A 10,473-nucleotide genomic window follows, 5' to 3' on the forward strand; every position below is an offset into this window, starting at 1 on the left:
GTGTCCGAGGAATATCACACATATCCCACCTGGGGGTGGGGGTGTTTGTGGCCTGTCCCCTTGCCTTCTGCTCCCTCATCACTGTTGACATCCAGAAATCCTTGTGAGGAGCTTGGTAATTTAAAATTATTATGGGGCGCCTGGGTGGCGCAGTCGGTTAAGTGTCCGACTTCAGCCAGGTCACGATCTCACGGTCCGTGGGTTCGAGCCCCGCGTCGGGCTCTGGGCTGATGGCTCAGAGCCTGGAGCCTGTTTCCGATTCTGTGTCTCCCTCTCTCTCTGCCCCTCCCCCGTTCATGTTCTGTCTCTCTCTGTCCCAAAAATAAATAAAAAACGTTGAAAAAAAAATTAAAATTATTACTATGCAAGATAAATGAAAAGGAAAACCTTAGTTTCTTAAGGTTGGGAACAGAACTCCAATGTAATCATTTATGCTTCCAGTCAAAGTACTCAGCCTCCACTTATCCACTGTGATCAACTCACTGGCTGCAATGCAATTGTTTTTACATTTACCTCTGGATCTAAGCTCTTAATCTACTCAGCGGTCGAGACAGGTAGGAAACACATGTCTTTTCTAGTTAAAGAGAGGCCCGTCTACTAAGTTAGAAATCACAGTAGACTTGCAGCCCGTATTATTTTAATCGTGTCGGCTGTAAGAGTCTCTGCGTGTTTAGCTCTGATGAAATCGGTCTAATGAAGTAAGGCTCAAGTAGTTTTAATTAGTTTGTGCGAAAATGTAGACGTTTCACACTGTTTTGTGTGGGCTCATCTCTGAGAAAAAGAGCAATCCATCTTTTTCTCGCCCCCCCCCCCCCATTTCCTGATTATCCAGCTCTCAGTAGAACATTATCTCTTACCTACTTACCAATTTGGTAAGAGAAAGTTGGATGGCTTTACCAGCAGGTGTTGTAAAACTCTAAAATTAGGATCATTGAAATTCAATATAGCAGCAAATTAGGCCCTGTAGTGCCAGAAAGTTTTGAATGTTCCCTAAAATTGTTCCCCAAATGTCTTTGTTTTCTGGAATGCACCGAAGCCCATTTGTTCCTGACACACTGGATATGAAAGAGGCCCCTGGGCTTCCTCTTGATGGAACACATCAGGCTGTGAATAAATTACTTCTCAAAACTTGGCTAAGTTTTGCACTCTAGAAGCAATCTGTAAGAGTTTTAAAGTTGCGTGGCCTTTGTGAGATACTGCAGAGAGCTGGCTTTAAGAATTAGCCAAGAAAAAAAAAAAACATAAGTATGCCTTTCTTAATCAAGTAGATTCAGATTCAGGGTATTTTAAGTCTGTCTCTGAAGGACTGTTGAAAAGTCTCCATGACCTTCGAGAAGCCTCGGGGCAAAAGAAAAAAAAATTGCTTGGGGGTTATTTTGTATTTATATTTCAGTTGGTTCCAAATCAAGCTCGTGCCCAGCTTTCTTACTCAATGATTGCTGTTAGGTTAGATTAAAAAAAATGTTTTTTAAATGTTCATTTATTTTTGAGAGAGACAGAGAGACAGAGGGCAAGCAGGGGAGGGGCAGAGAGAGAGGGAGACACAGAACCCGAAGCAGGCTCCCAGGCTCTGAGCTGTCAGCACAGAGCCCAACGTGGGGCTCCAACTCATGGACCTCGAGAGCATGACCTGAGCTGAAGTTGGAAGCTTTACTGGCTGAGCCAACCCGGGTGCCCCTACGTTGCATTGTTGATCATTCTTCTGGCTTAGAATTCCATATCCAGTTTGAGTATCAGAACCTGAGTTACCGGGCTATTCAGGCTTCTTAGTTTGCAAACGGAGGCCACCTCTGGTTAGTTTAGGCAGAAATGGAAGTTATTAAATGGCTATCAGAGAGCTCAGAAGGGACAGGGAGGCTGGAGAAAAATAGAAATGAAGCAATAGAGAAAGACCAGAGGGTCAGAGCCCCAGAGCATGCCCCATGGAGAGGCTGGCTGGGGCCACTCTACGGCACCAGGGGAAGCTAGGTGCCCTTTGCAGACCACAGCTGACACCACCATCAGGGGAGACTTCTTTGAGGGGGGTCTAGATGATGAGAAGCCAGAAAAGAAAAGAAAAGAAAAGAAAAGAAAAGAAAAGAAAGAAAAGGAAAGGAAAGGAAAGAAAAGAAAAGGAAAGGAAAGAAAAAAAGAAAGGAAAGAAAAAAGAAAAGGGAAAGAAAAGAAAAAAGAAAAGGAAAGGAAAGAAAAGAAAGAAAAGGAAAGGAAGAAAAGAAAAAAGAAAAAAAGAAAAAAGAAAGAAAAGGAAAGAAAAGAAAGAAAAGGAAAGGAAGAAAGGAAAGAAAAGAAAAGAAAGAAAAGGAAAGGAAAGGAAAGAAAAGAAAAAAAAGAAAAAGAAGAAGAAAAAGAAAGGAAAGCAAGCAGGCAAGCCCGGCAAATGTCTGCTCTGTGGCTGATGGGTACGTGGAGGCTGGAGGAACTGGGTGGCTCAGAATATTAACCTTGTAAATTACTTCCAAAATGGACTTGTGTTTCGGAATATGACAGAAAGAGCGCCAGAGAGCCACGAAGTTGGAAGTAGGCTGAGGGTCCCTCACTGAGGTGAGGGGTATCGCTGCCGGGTTTGGTGGCCCAGGGGAGAGCAGCCACGCGCCCGGGGCCCAGGACTCCACAGTGGTTGCCAAACCTGCCAGGGCCCACCGGTGGTGGACGACCGTGGGTGTTTCAGCCTCACCGCTCGCCTCCTGCTGAGTTGTTTTCTCTCTTATCAACCAAGTGCGAAGCTTGAACTAAGTTACTCAGTTAATTTCTTCTGTTTGACGTCTGTGTGCTGCTGATTCTTTCTCAGATTCTGATGTTTGTTCTGACCTTCATTCGCTCACCTGGGCATCACTTTTAGTGGATCCTGTTGAGAGAGAGAGAGAGAGAGAGAGAGAGAACGAGCAGGGGAGGGGCAGAGAGAGAGGGAGACACACAATCTGAAGCAGGCTCCAGGCTCTGAGCTGTCAGCGCAGAGCCCGACGCAGGGCTCGAACCCACGACCCATGAGATCATGACCTGAGCTGAAGTCGGACGCTTCGCCGACTGAGCCACCCAGGCACCCCCCGAGCCTCCTTGATTCAGTGAAAATGAGCGCTCAAAAGGAAGGGGTTATGGGGCACCTGGATGGCTCAGTCGGTGAAGCGTCCAACTGTGGGTTTCGGCTCAGGTCATGATCTCATGGTTTGTGGGTTCGAGCCCCAGGTCAGGCTCTGTGCCAACAGTGTGGAGCTTCTTGGGATGCTCTGTCTCCCTCTCTCTCTCTCTGTCCTCCCCCACTCCTCTCTCTCAATATAAATAAATACATTTTAAAAAAAAAAGGAGGGGTTATGGAGCGCATGTTTGAGACCCTCCAATTCATATATTGAAACCTGAAACCCCACCATGACCATATTTGGAGATGGGGCCTGTGAGGCTTAATGTTAAACATCAAATGAGGTCATGAGGGTAAGGCCCTAACCTGATGGGGCTAGTGCCCTTGCAGGAAGAGAAAAAAGACACCAGGGTTCACTCTGTCCCCGTGCATTTAGAGGAAAGGCCGTGTGAGAGCAAAGTGGTCTGCAAGCCAGGAAGAGAGCTCTCCCCAGAAACTGAAGCCTGTGGGAATCCCGATACTGGACTTCCCAGCCTTTAGAAATGTGAGAAAAGCAATTTCCGGTATTTAAGTCACAAAGCCAGTGGTATTCTGTTATGATCACCCAAACACACTAATACAGAAGAACATAAGCCATCACCACCAAATATTTACTTTTAGGAAGTGCTTATCCTCTGCTGGCCTGATGGTTTCCTTGCAGTCACTTGAGTTGGTGAGAAATTATTCTACTGTAATCTTTGATTACATTCCAGGACTCATTTAACAATAATAAAACACGTTTCCAAGTTTGCGAGCCTTTCTTCACAGTGAATCTTCTGGAGTGTACCCGGATGTGAGACCATCATTGGGAAACTCATCTTGGAGAAACATCTCATTCAAATGAATTGGTGAGTGAGTGATAAAAACAAAATGCTGGGGAAGATTGTTGAAATTTTTTCCAACCTTAAAGGCACGGCTAAAGTACATGGTCTATAAAACACTGTGACCGGCTCTTTAGCAAAATAGCAGAATCTGAACATTCCACTGACTTTTTTCCTTTCAGGGCAGGAACATTGGAAAGCAAGGCTTAGATTATATCCAAGATGCAAAATACCTTGGGACATTTATCTTGGAATTGTTTTCGTAAAGAAGCCCATTCTTAGGAGCATTCTCAATAGATAAATAATGTTTGTCTTTTAAGATAGCTGTCAAAAACGGGAACTGAAATCTGGTAACACACTGAGCTATGCCAATGCCCTTCGGTCACAAAACAAAAACAAAAACAAAAACAAAAAACAAACCAAAGGTTGAGAAGAAAGTTTATCAAACAGGCTTTTTGTGAAAGTCACGTGTCTTAAAGTGGCTCCAAACGATTCAGAATGGCCGTCCAAACACTTGCCAATGGCCTTGTCACCAAAATAGTCACATTCTCTCCCACTGCGATGGTTTTAAAGGACAGCATGCATTTGCATTGTCATTTTGCTATCGCTCCTTTTGAGCTCTCTAACCATTCTAGGATTTTCTTCCTTTTATATACTCCTTTCCCTGAGTGAGTAACAGCAGTCAAGGAGGCTTTTAAAATGCACGGTCAGGATGGCTGTTAACACTGGTTTGCAAAAAAAGGTGCCATGAGTTATGTAAGGTCTTTCCGCTGAGCAAAATGTGTGACCTTTTCTTTATACCATGACCTCTCGGTGTGTAGGAACTAACTGCAAATTTCTGAACCACTTTATTTAAACACATTACTGTGCTCAGAAGAGCTGGATGGATTTGGGCCCCGAGACATCTCGTTTCTCCTCAAGTCCAGAGAATCATGGAGCCGTGAGATCTGAAATGTTAAGAATGAATTAACTTTTTTTCCTCGCGGAACTGAAATAAGAACAGTTTTGAGAGGCACCATTTGGTGAAACAAAACAAAAGGAAGTGGGCTTGGGGCTCCAGGACTCGGGCGTTTTCTTTTTCCAACTCTGGCAAATATTTACCATCTGCTTTTCATTTTTTTTTATTTTTTTATTTTTTAGTCACAGACATGAGCTCTTTGGAAAGCACCAATGTGGCTTTATTATGGGTTTTTACGTGCTGGAAATCTTTGCATCAGTGTGGTCTTTGAAACAAAGGGTGGCTACAGAAAGCTTTGCACGTTTATAAAACAAAGGCTTGGGCCAGAAATAGCACGATGTCTGATATTACAATCACTGAAATGACATGTTTTCCCTGAATATATTCAGTGGTGCAAAAATTGCAAATTTAGTTTCCTAGCCTGAAATCATTTTGCGTTATCATCATTAATAAGGGCATAAGAAGGGTGAGTTTAGACACGGGTTTAGATCCAAATTGGCTCCCACTTTAGGTTAAAAATCATAATGCCCAAACTGAAAACGGAGGCAGGGAGACCTACATCTAGATATCAAGAAGCGTGTTGGCCACCATCCATTGTGATTCTTCCCTTCCAATAGGAATGGTATGACTCTTCAAATCCATCACCGTGAGTTGAGCCTCGACGTATATGATGACTCCGTTGGGTATTCGTGCAGCATGAAGTGTTTGTGCTGAGTGTTCACTTGTGGTCTCTTGGTCCCAAGTCCACCCTGCAGTGCTTGGCTGTCTGACGTTAGGGCTGAGACCCTGTAAGTTAGATGCCCTCCCCTCTGGTCCATTCTGGCATCCCGATGCAAGGTGACCTGTCACCAAGTAGAGCACCAGTGGGAGATGGGGCAGGGGGCGGATTTCCCTCCTGTTTCGAGTCCCTGTTTGCCTCCATATCCAGCAGCGCAAGCCGGCCCCTCAGCTTCTTTCGGTACTTCTAGAACCCGTTGTGTCACGCCCACCCTTCAGAGGTCTGAAGCGGCCTGTAGTAGCCTGCTCGGAAATCTGAGCTCCAGCCAAGCTAACAAGAAACATGGCCAACCATTCTCTGAGTTCCTCGGTTTTGGTATCATTCTTCACTTTTGTGCTAGAGGTGGTTGCTGCCTCTTGTCATTATGAATGCCCCAGTCTTTTAATACCTGTGCAACCAAGCCCCTGTATTAAATCCCCTCAATTTGAAAAGCCTAGTGTGGTTTCTGGTTTTCTGACTGGACTCTGACTAATATAGTACAATTATAACCAAGCATAGGTTTCCTTAACGTTAGCATAATTATGGGGCGCCTGGGTGGCTCAGTCGGTTAAGTGTCTGACTCTTGGTTTTGGTTCAGGTCATGATCTCACAATTCCCGAGTTTGTGAGTTTGAGCTCCACGTTGCTTGGGATTCTCTTTCTTTCTCGCTGTCTCTCCCTCTGTCTGAAGAGAAATAAACTTTAAAAAATAAGTCGCACAATTATGATTTCAGTAAACATTTATGAACAATAAAGGAGAGAAATTTCTCCGGCGCTAATTGATAAATTAGGAGATTAAGATGTAAGGACAGCGATGTCCACAGACTTTCTACCAGTAACTGGAAATTAGGCTTGTAGAATACTCTGGCCCTGTGGGCAGTGAAGCCTAGGTTTTAATTTTTTTTAACGCTTATTTATTTTTGAGAGAGAGAGAGAATGTACTTGCACAAGCAGGGAAGGGGCAGAGAGTGAGGGGGGCAGAGGATCCAAAGCAGGCTCTGTGCTGACAGCTTGATCTCAGCTCAGACCTTGATCTCAGGGTCGTGAGTTCAAGCCCGATGTTGGACTCTGCACTGGGCGTGAAGCCTACTTAAAAAAAAAAAAAAAAAAAAAAAAGGTTTCCTATGTCCCAGCCACTGTGCCAGCACTTTGGATACAATCATAGATTCAGGGCCATGAAGAGGCTCATAGTCTAGTGGGGGGGGGGGGGGGGAAGAGGGGAGACAGAAATGCACACAAATGACTGCAATATAATGTGATCATACATTTCATACAGTGTAGAAAGCTACAGCTGGGCTGAAGACAGCTATGGAGGTAGCTTCTTGGATGAGGAGGAGAGCATGTGCGGAACACCCAGGAGGAAAGGAGAGGTGACGTTCCAGGTCAAGGAATGACCATCTTTGCAGGAGCACTAGGAGCGTATACGCAGGCATGTGTGCGATCTAGTGTCTCTGCAGGATAATACCAGAGGGGCAGGTAAGAGCCAGAAAATGAACGCCTCTGTCCTGGGGCCAGTCTGGGTTTCATCCTGTGGATAAGAGGTTGCTGTAGCTGGGGTTTAAGCTGGCAACGTCAGGACGAGCGTTGTATCTAACTGGATCGCTCTTCAACGATGTGGAGGACGTAGGGAGATCCAAACAGTGGCTGGGGAGTGCGCAGGGAGGTGTGAGAGCTGACAGGCTCCGAGGAGGCGGGCCCAGAGAGCCAAGTGCTGGGGTCTGAGATTGACGAGTAGAGCTTTGCCGCTGCCGGGGTGAAGCACGGGGCCTAGAGCGACGGGTGCACAGATCCCCAGACCTGTGCACGCCCACAAGGGACGACACTGTAACCGAAGAGTCAGATGCATCCGCAAGTTCAAGATAAATGCCGGGAAGTGCCACAGATGCTCTAACTGACACGGTGTAGAAATTCAGAAGGAAAGGACGGGCATCCGCCTTTCTGGAGGTCGTGTCATCTGAGGAGGCCCTTTAAGAATGGAGGGGAATCTGAGGTTAGTCTAGGCAAAATCTGGGCTCTAAGACAAAAGGGCCTCATGGACAAATAATTTTGGTTAACGTTGCGTATCACATCTTCATTTTATTACAAAGCCTTGTCACATTAAAGGCTCTGAGAATTCCTGCAGTCAGGAAGTCTATTTGTGTTTGTCTTGTCTCCTAAATCTGCACGTCTACAAAAGCACCCCCATGTTCCCAGCGGCCTTTGGTCCCCCCACATAACCCATTATTTCCCTGTAGAACCAAGTTCCACAGGACGGCGTTTGAGGAAGCACTAGTCTACTTCTCCCCCTGGTCTGACAGAGAAGGAAACCGAGGCCAGAGGAATTGCATCTGTGAGCTGGAGAGAGTCGCAGCTAGGGGCCTGTGGTCTATGATTTTAGTTCAGTTCTCTACCCCTGTGTCATTCTCGTCAACCAGAGTGTGGAGCACCGAGCAAGGCATTATGGAGAACGTGGTCCACGGACCGTTTCTGTAAGCTTCAGACTAAAACACGCGTTGCACAAATCACACGAACATATGGAGACTGAAGGGTCTATTCGCGTTTTGGGCAGGGGACGTTAGTAAAATGTTAGCAGGAATTTGGGGAGAGACCTGTAGCCCCCAGGACGGGGCAGCCCTCTCAGAGAGAGCCCAGGCAGGGGCAGGGAGAACATGGTTCATTTCCAGAGCCTGGCTGGGAAGAGAAGGGTCTGGTCTGGGGCAACCGGGAAAGAAATGGCCTCAGAAATACACAGCAAGAACGGTGTGGCTTTGATTCTTAAGTCAGAGGCAGTCACTCGGAAAACTAGGAAGGAAAGAGTGGAAATCATGCCCACTCTCTGGGATGTGGGGCCGGGATCGCTGGAACCAGTAGGTTCCAGTTAACAGGCGAGGGCAGGTAGAGGATTCCCTGTTACATGTCAGGATCTTGGGTGTGTGTGTGTGTGTGTGTGTGCGTGCATGCGTGTGTACATGTGCACGCTCGCTCAGGTGTGCGTATGTGTGGGTGTGGTCTGTAAGGAACATATGTTGGGGGGGAACCCCCGGACACTTCCGTCACATAACAGGCAGAACAGAGAGGTCCTTGCCCTTACAGAGCTCTCTGGGGAAGTGCATGGAGGATGGTGACCCAGTGACCCTCTGCGAGTCCCGCCACCAGAGCCCTCGGAAAAATGCCTCAGATTGACGTTGCCACTCACCCAGACACAGCGACAGCAATCACAGTTATAAACATTGACAATTAGAACGAAGTAAAAAGGTCCGGTCTGATCCAGTTTGTCGCAGATATTTTCCTTACCTGAGCAACGGTAGTAACTAATTAGATGTGGCCTCCCCGCTGTTTTAATAACGCGGTGTCACTCGTTCACAAAGAGCGTTAAACCTCTGCTTCCAGTCCCTCTGTCTTCACATTATTCTCAATTAGCTGCTGTCAGAACTAAGCAGAGCTCTGATCATATCCCTTGCCTCCTCAAAAATGTCTGTGACGAATGTTCGCCCCCCTCTTAATGAACAAAAAAGCCAAACTGCACGGTGTGGCATTTGAGGACACCGGCGAGCTGGCTCTGGGTCACCTCCCCGAAGCCTGCCATCGGTCCCTCTCGCAATCTTATATTCAGACGTGATGTTCGAAACGTGTAACGGCCAGTAGAGTCTGGGCACCAGTCGGCCCAAATTGACAAGGCCACGGCACTGGAGGAGGGCCTTGCAGGGGCCTCGCCGGGGCAGGGAGGTCCAGGCAGCTCAGGCGGCACCTGGGATGGCACTCAGGGGCTGGGATTGGTGGCTCTTTTCAACTAGTCCAGAGGTATGTCATTGTTTCAGCGACGTGCGGATCCTTCCCGTATTTGCCGGCCGGACGTCAGCCCCACCCTTCCACTTTCACTCTCTGGTCCTTGCATGGAACGTATTTTCTACCTTCTCGCTTTTGTGCACAGATGCTCACCAAAGCCTTTTTCTGTTCCCCCTGGACAAAGAGCCAGACTGTATCTCCCCGTCTGCACTAAGGCCTGGCCATGTGACTGGGTTCTAGGCGATACAATGGGACCAGAAATGACATGTGCCCGACCGGAGTCTTGCTCATAGAAACCTGCCGTGCAATCCCCCAGTCTATTTGCCAGAATGCCTTGCAATGATCCAGTGAGGGGCCGAGAGGCTGCAGGAAACGGTGGGGCCATGAGAAGGCAGAACCCGAATCCCTAAATCACCATATAGGAAGCTGTCGACTGAGCACCTGCTTTGAATTGTTAAAAGACTGAGAATTCCTCTATTACTTCACGCTGCTCGTTATTTTCACATTTATATTATCATGGCTCATGTAGCTGTCTTCTTTCTCAGTTGCAGACTTCTTAAATGTTGACTTCGTATTGACTCAGCCTTTCTTAAGTGGAATATTTTAAACATATGTAAAAAGTATAAAGAATAAAACAGAAGACATGCATTCATCATACTGAACAAATGCTGCAACTCACCTATATTTGCCTTGGGTCACTTTTAAGCAATGAAATTACAAAGTCCTCACTCCTCCATTTTCAAAAAGCTCATTGCTTTGCAGGTAGCGGGTGTTCAAGAAATGCTTTATATGACCTCGACACTGATGTGGAGAACAAAGGCCAAAGAAGTATAGAGAAAAGGAAATTTCCTTTGTGCCCCACGGACAAATACTTGAGACAGGCAGAGTGAACTTCCTCAAGGAGCTCAGCTGCCTCAATGTTAGTATTTTGCTAGAGGCAAAGGCAACCTTAGCTTGACATTAGCCCAGCGTCCAGGACGCTGTGAGAATCCCTTTCGAATTTTCCTTTATCTCTACCTGTCCACCAAGATATATGTTAGCAATCATCCTCCAAGCACAAA

General features: G+C 46.6%; 1 long non-coding RNA gene across 1 annotated transcript; it reads left to right on the top strand.

Annotated features, from left to right (window-relative positions):
- The first annotated feature begins 2,283 nt into the window (after nt 1–2,283).
- On the top strand, nt 2,284–6,221 carry LOC115511888. Its single transcript, XR_003968228.1, has 3 exons — nt 2,284–2,715; nt 3,826–3,960; nt 5,509–6,221. It is a non-coding gene; the product is annotated as an uncharacterized LOC115511888 (long non-coding RNA).
- The last annotated feature ends 4,252 nt before the right edge of the window (nt 6,222–10,473 follow it).

Source organism: Lynx canadensis, chromosome B1, assembly GCF_007474595.2.
Source record: "Lynx canadensis isolate LIC74 chromosome B1, mLynCan4.pri.v2, whole genome shotgun sequence".
Taxonomy (NCBI): Eukaryota; Metazoa; Chordata; class Mammalia; order Carnivora; family Felidae; genus Lynx; species Lynx canadensis.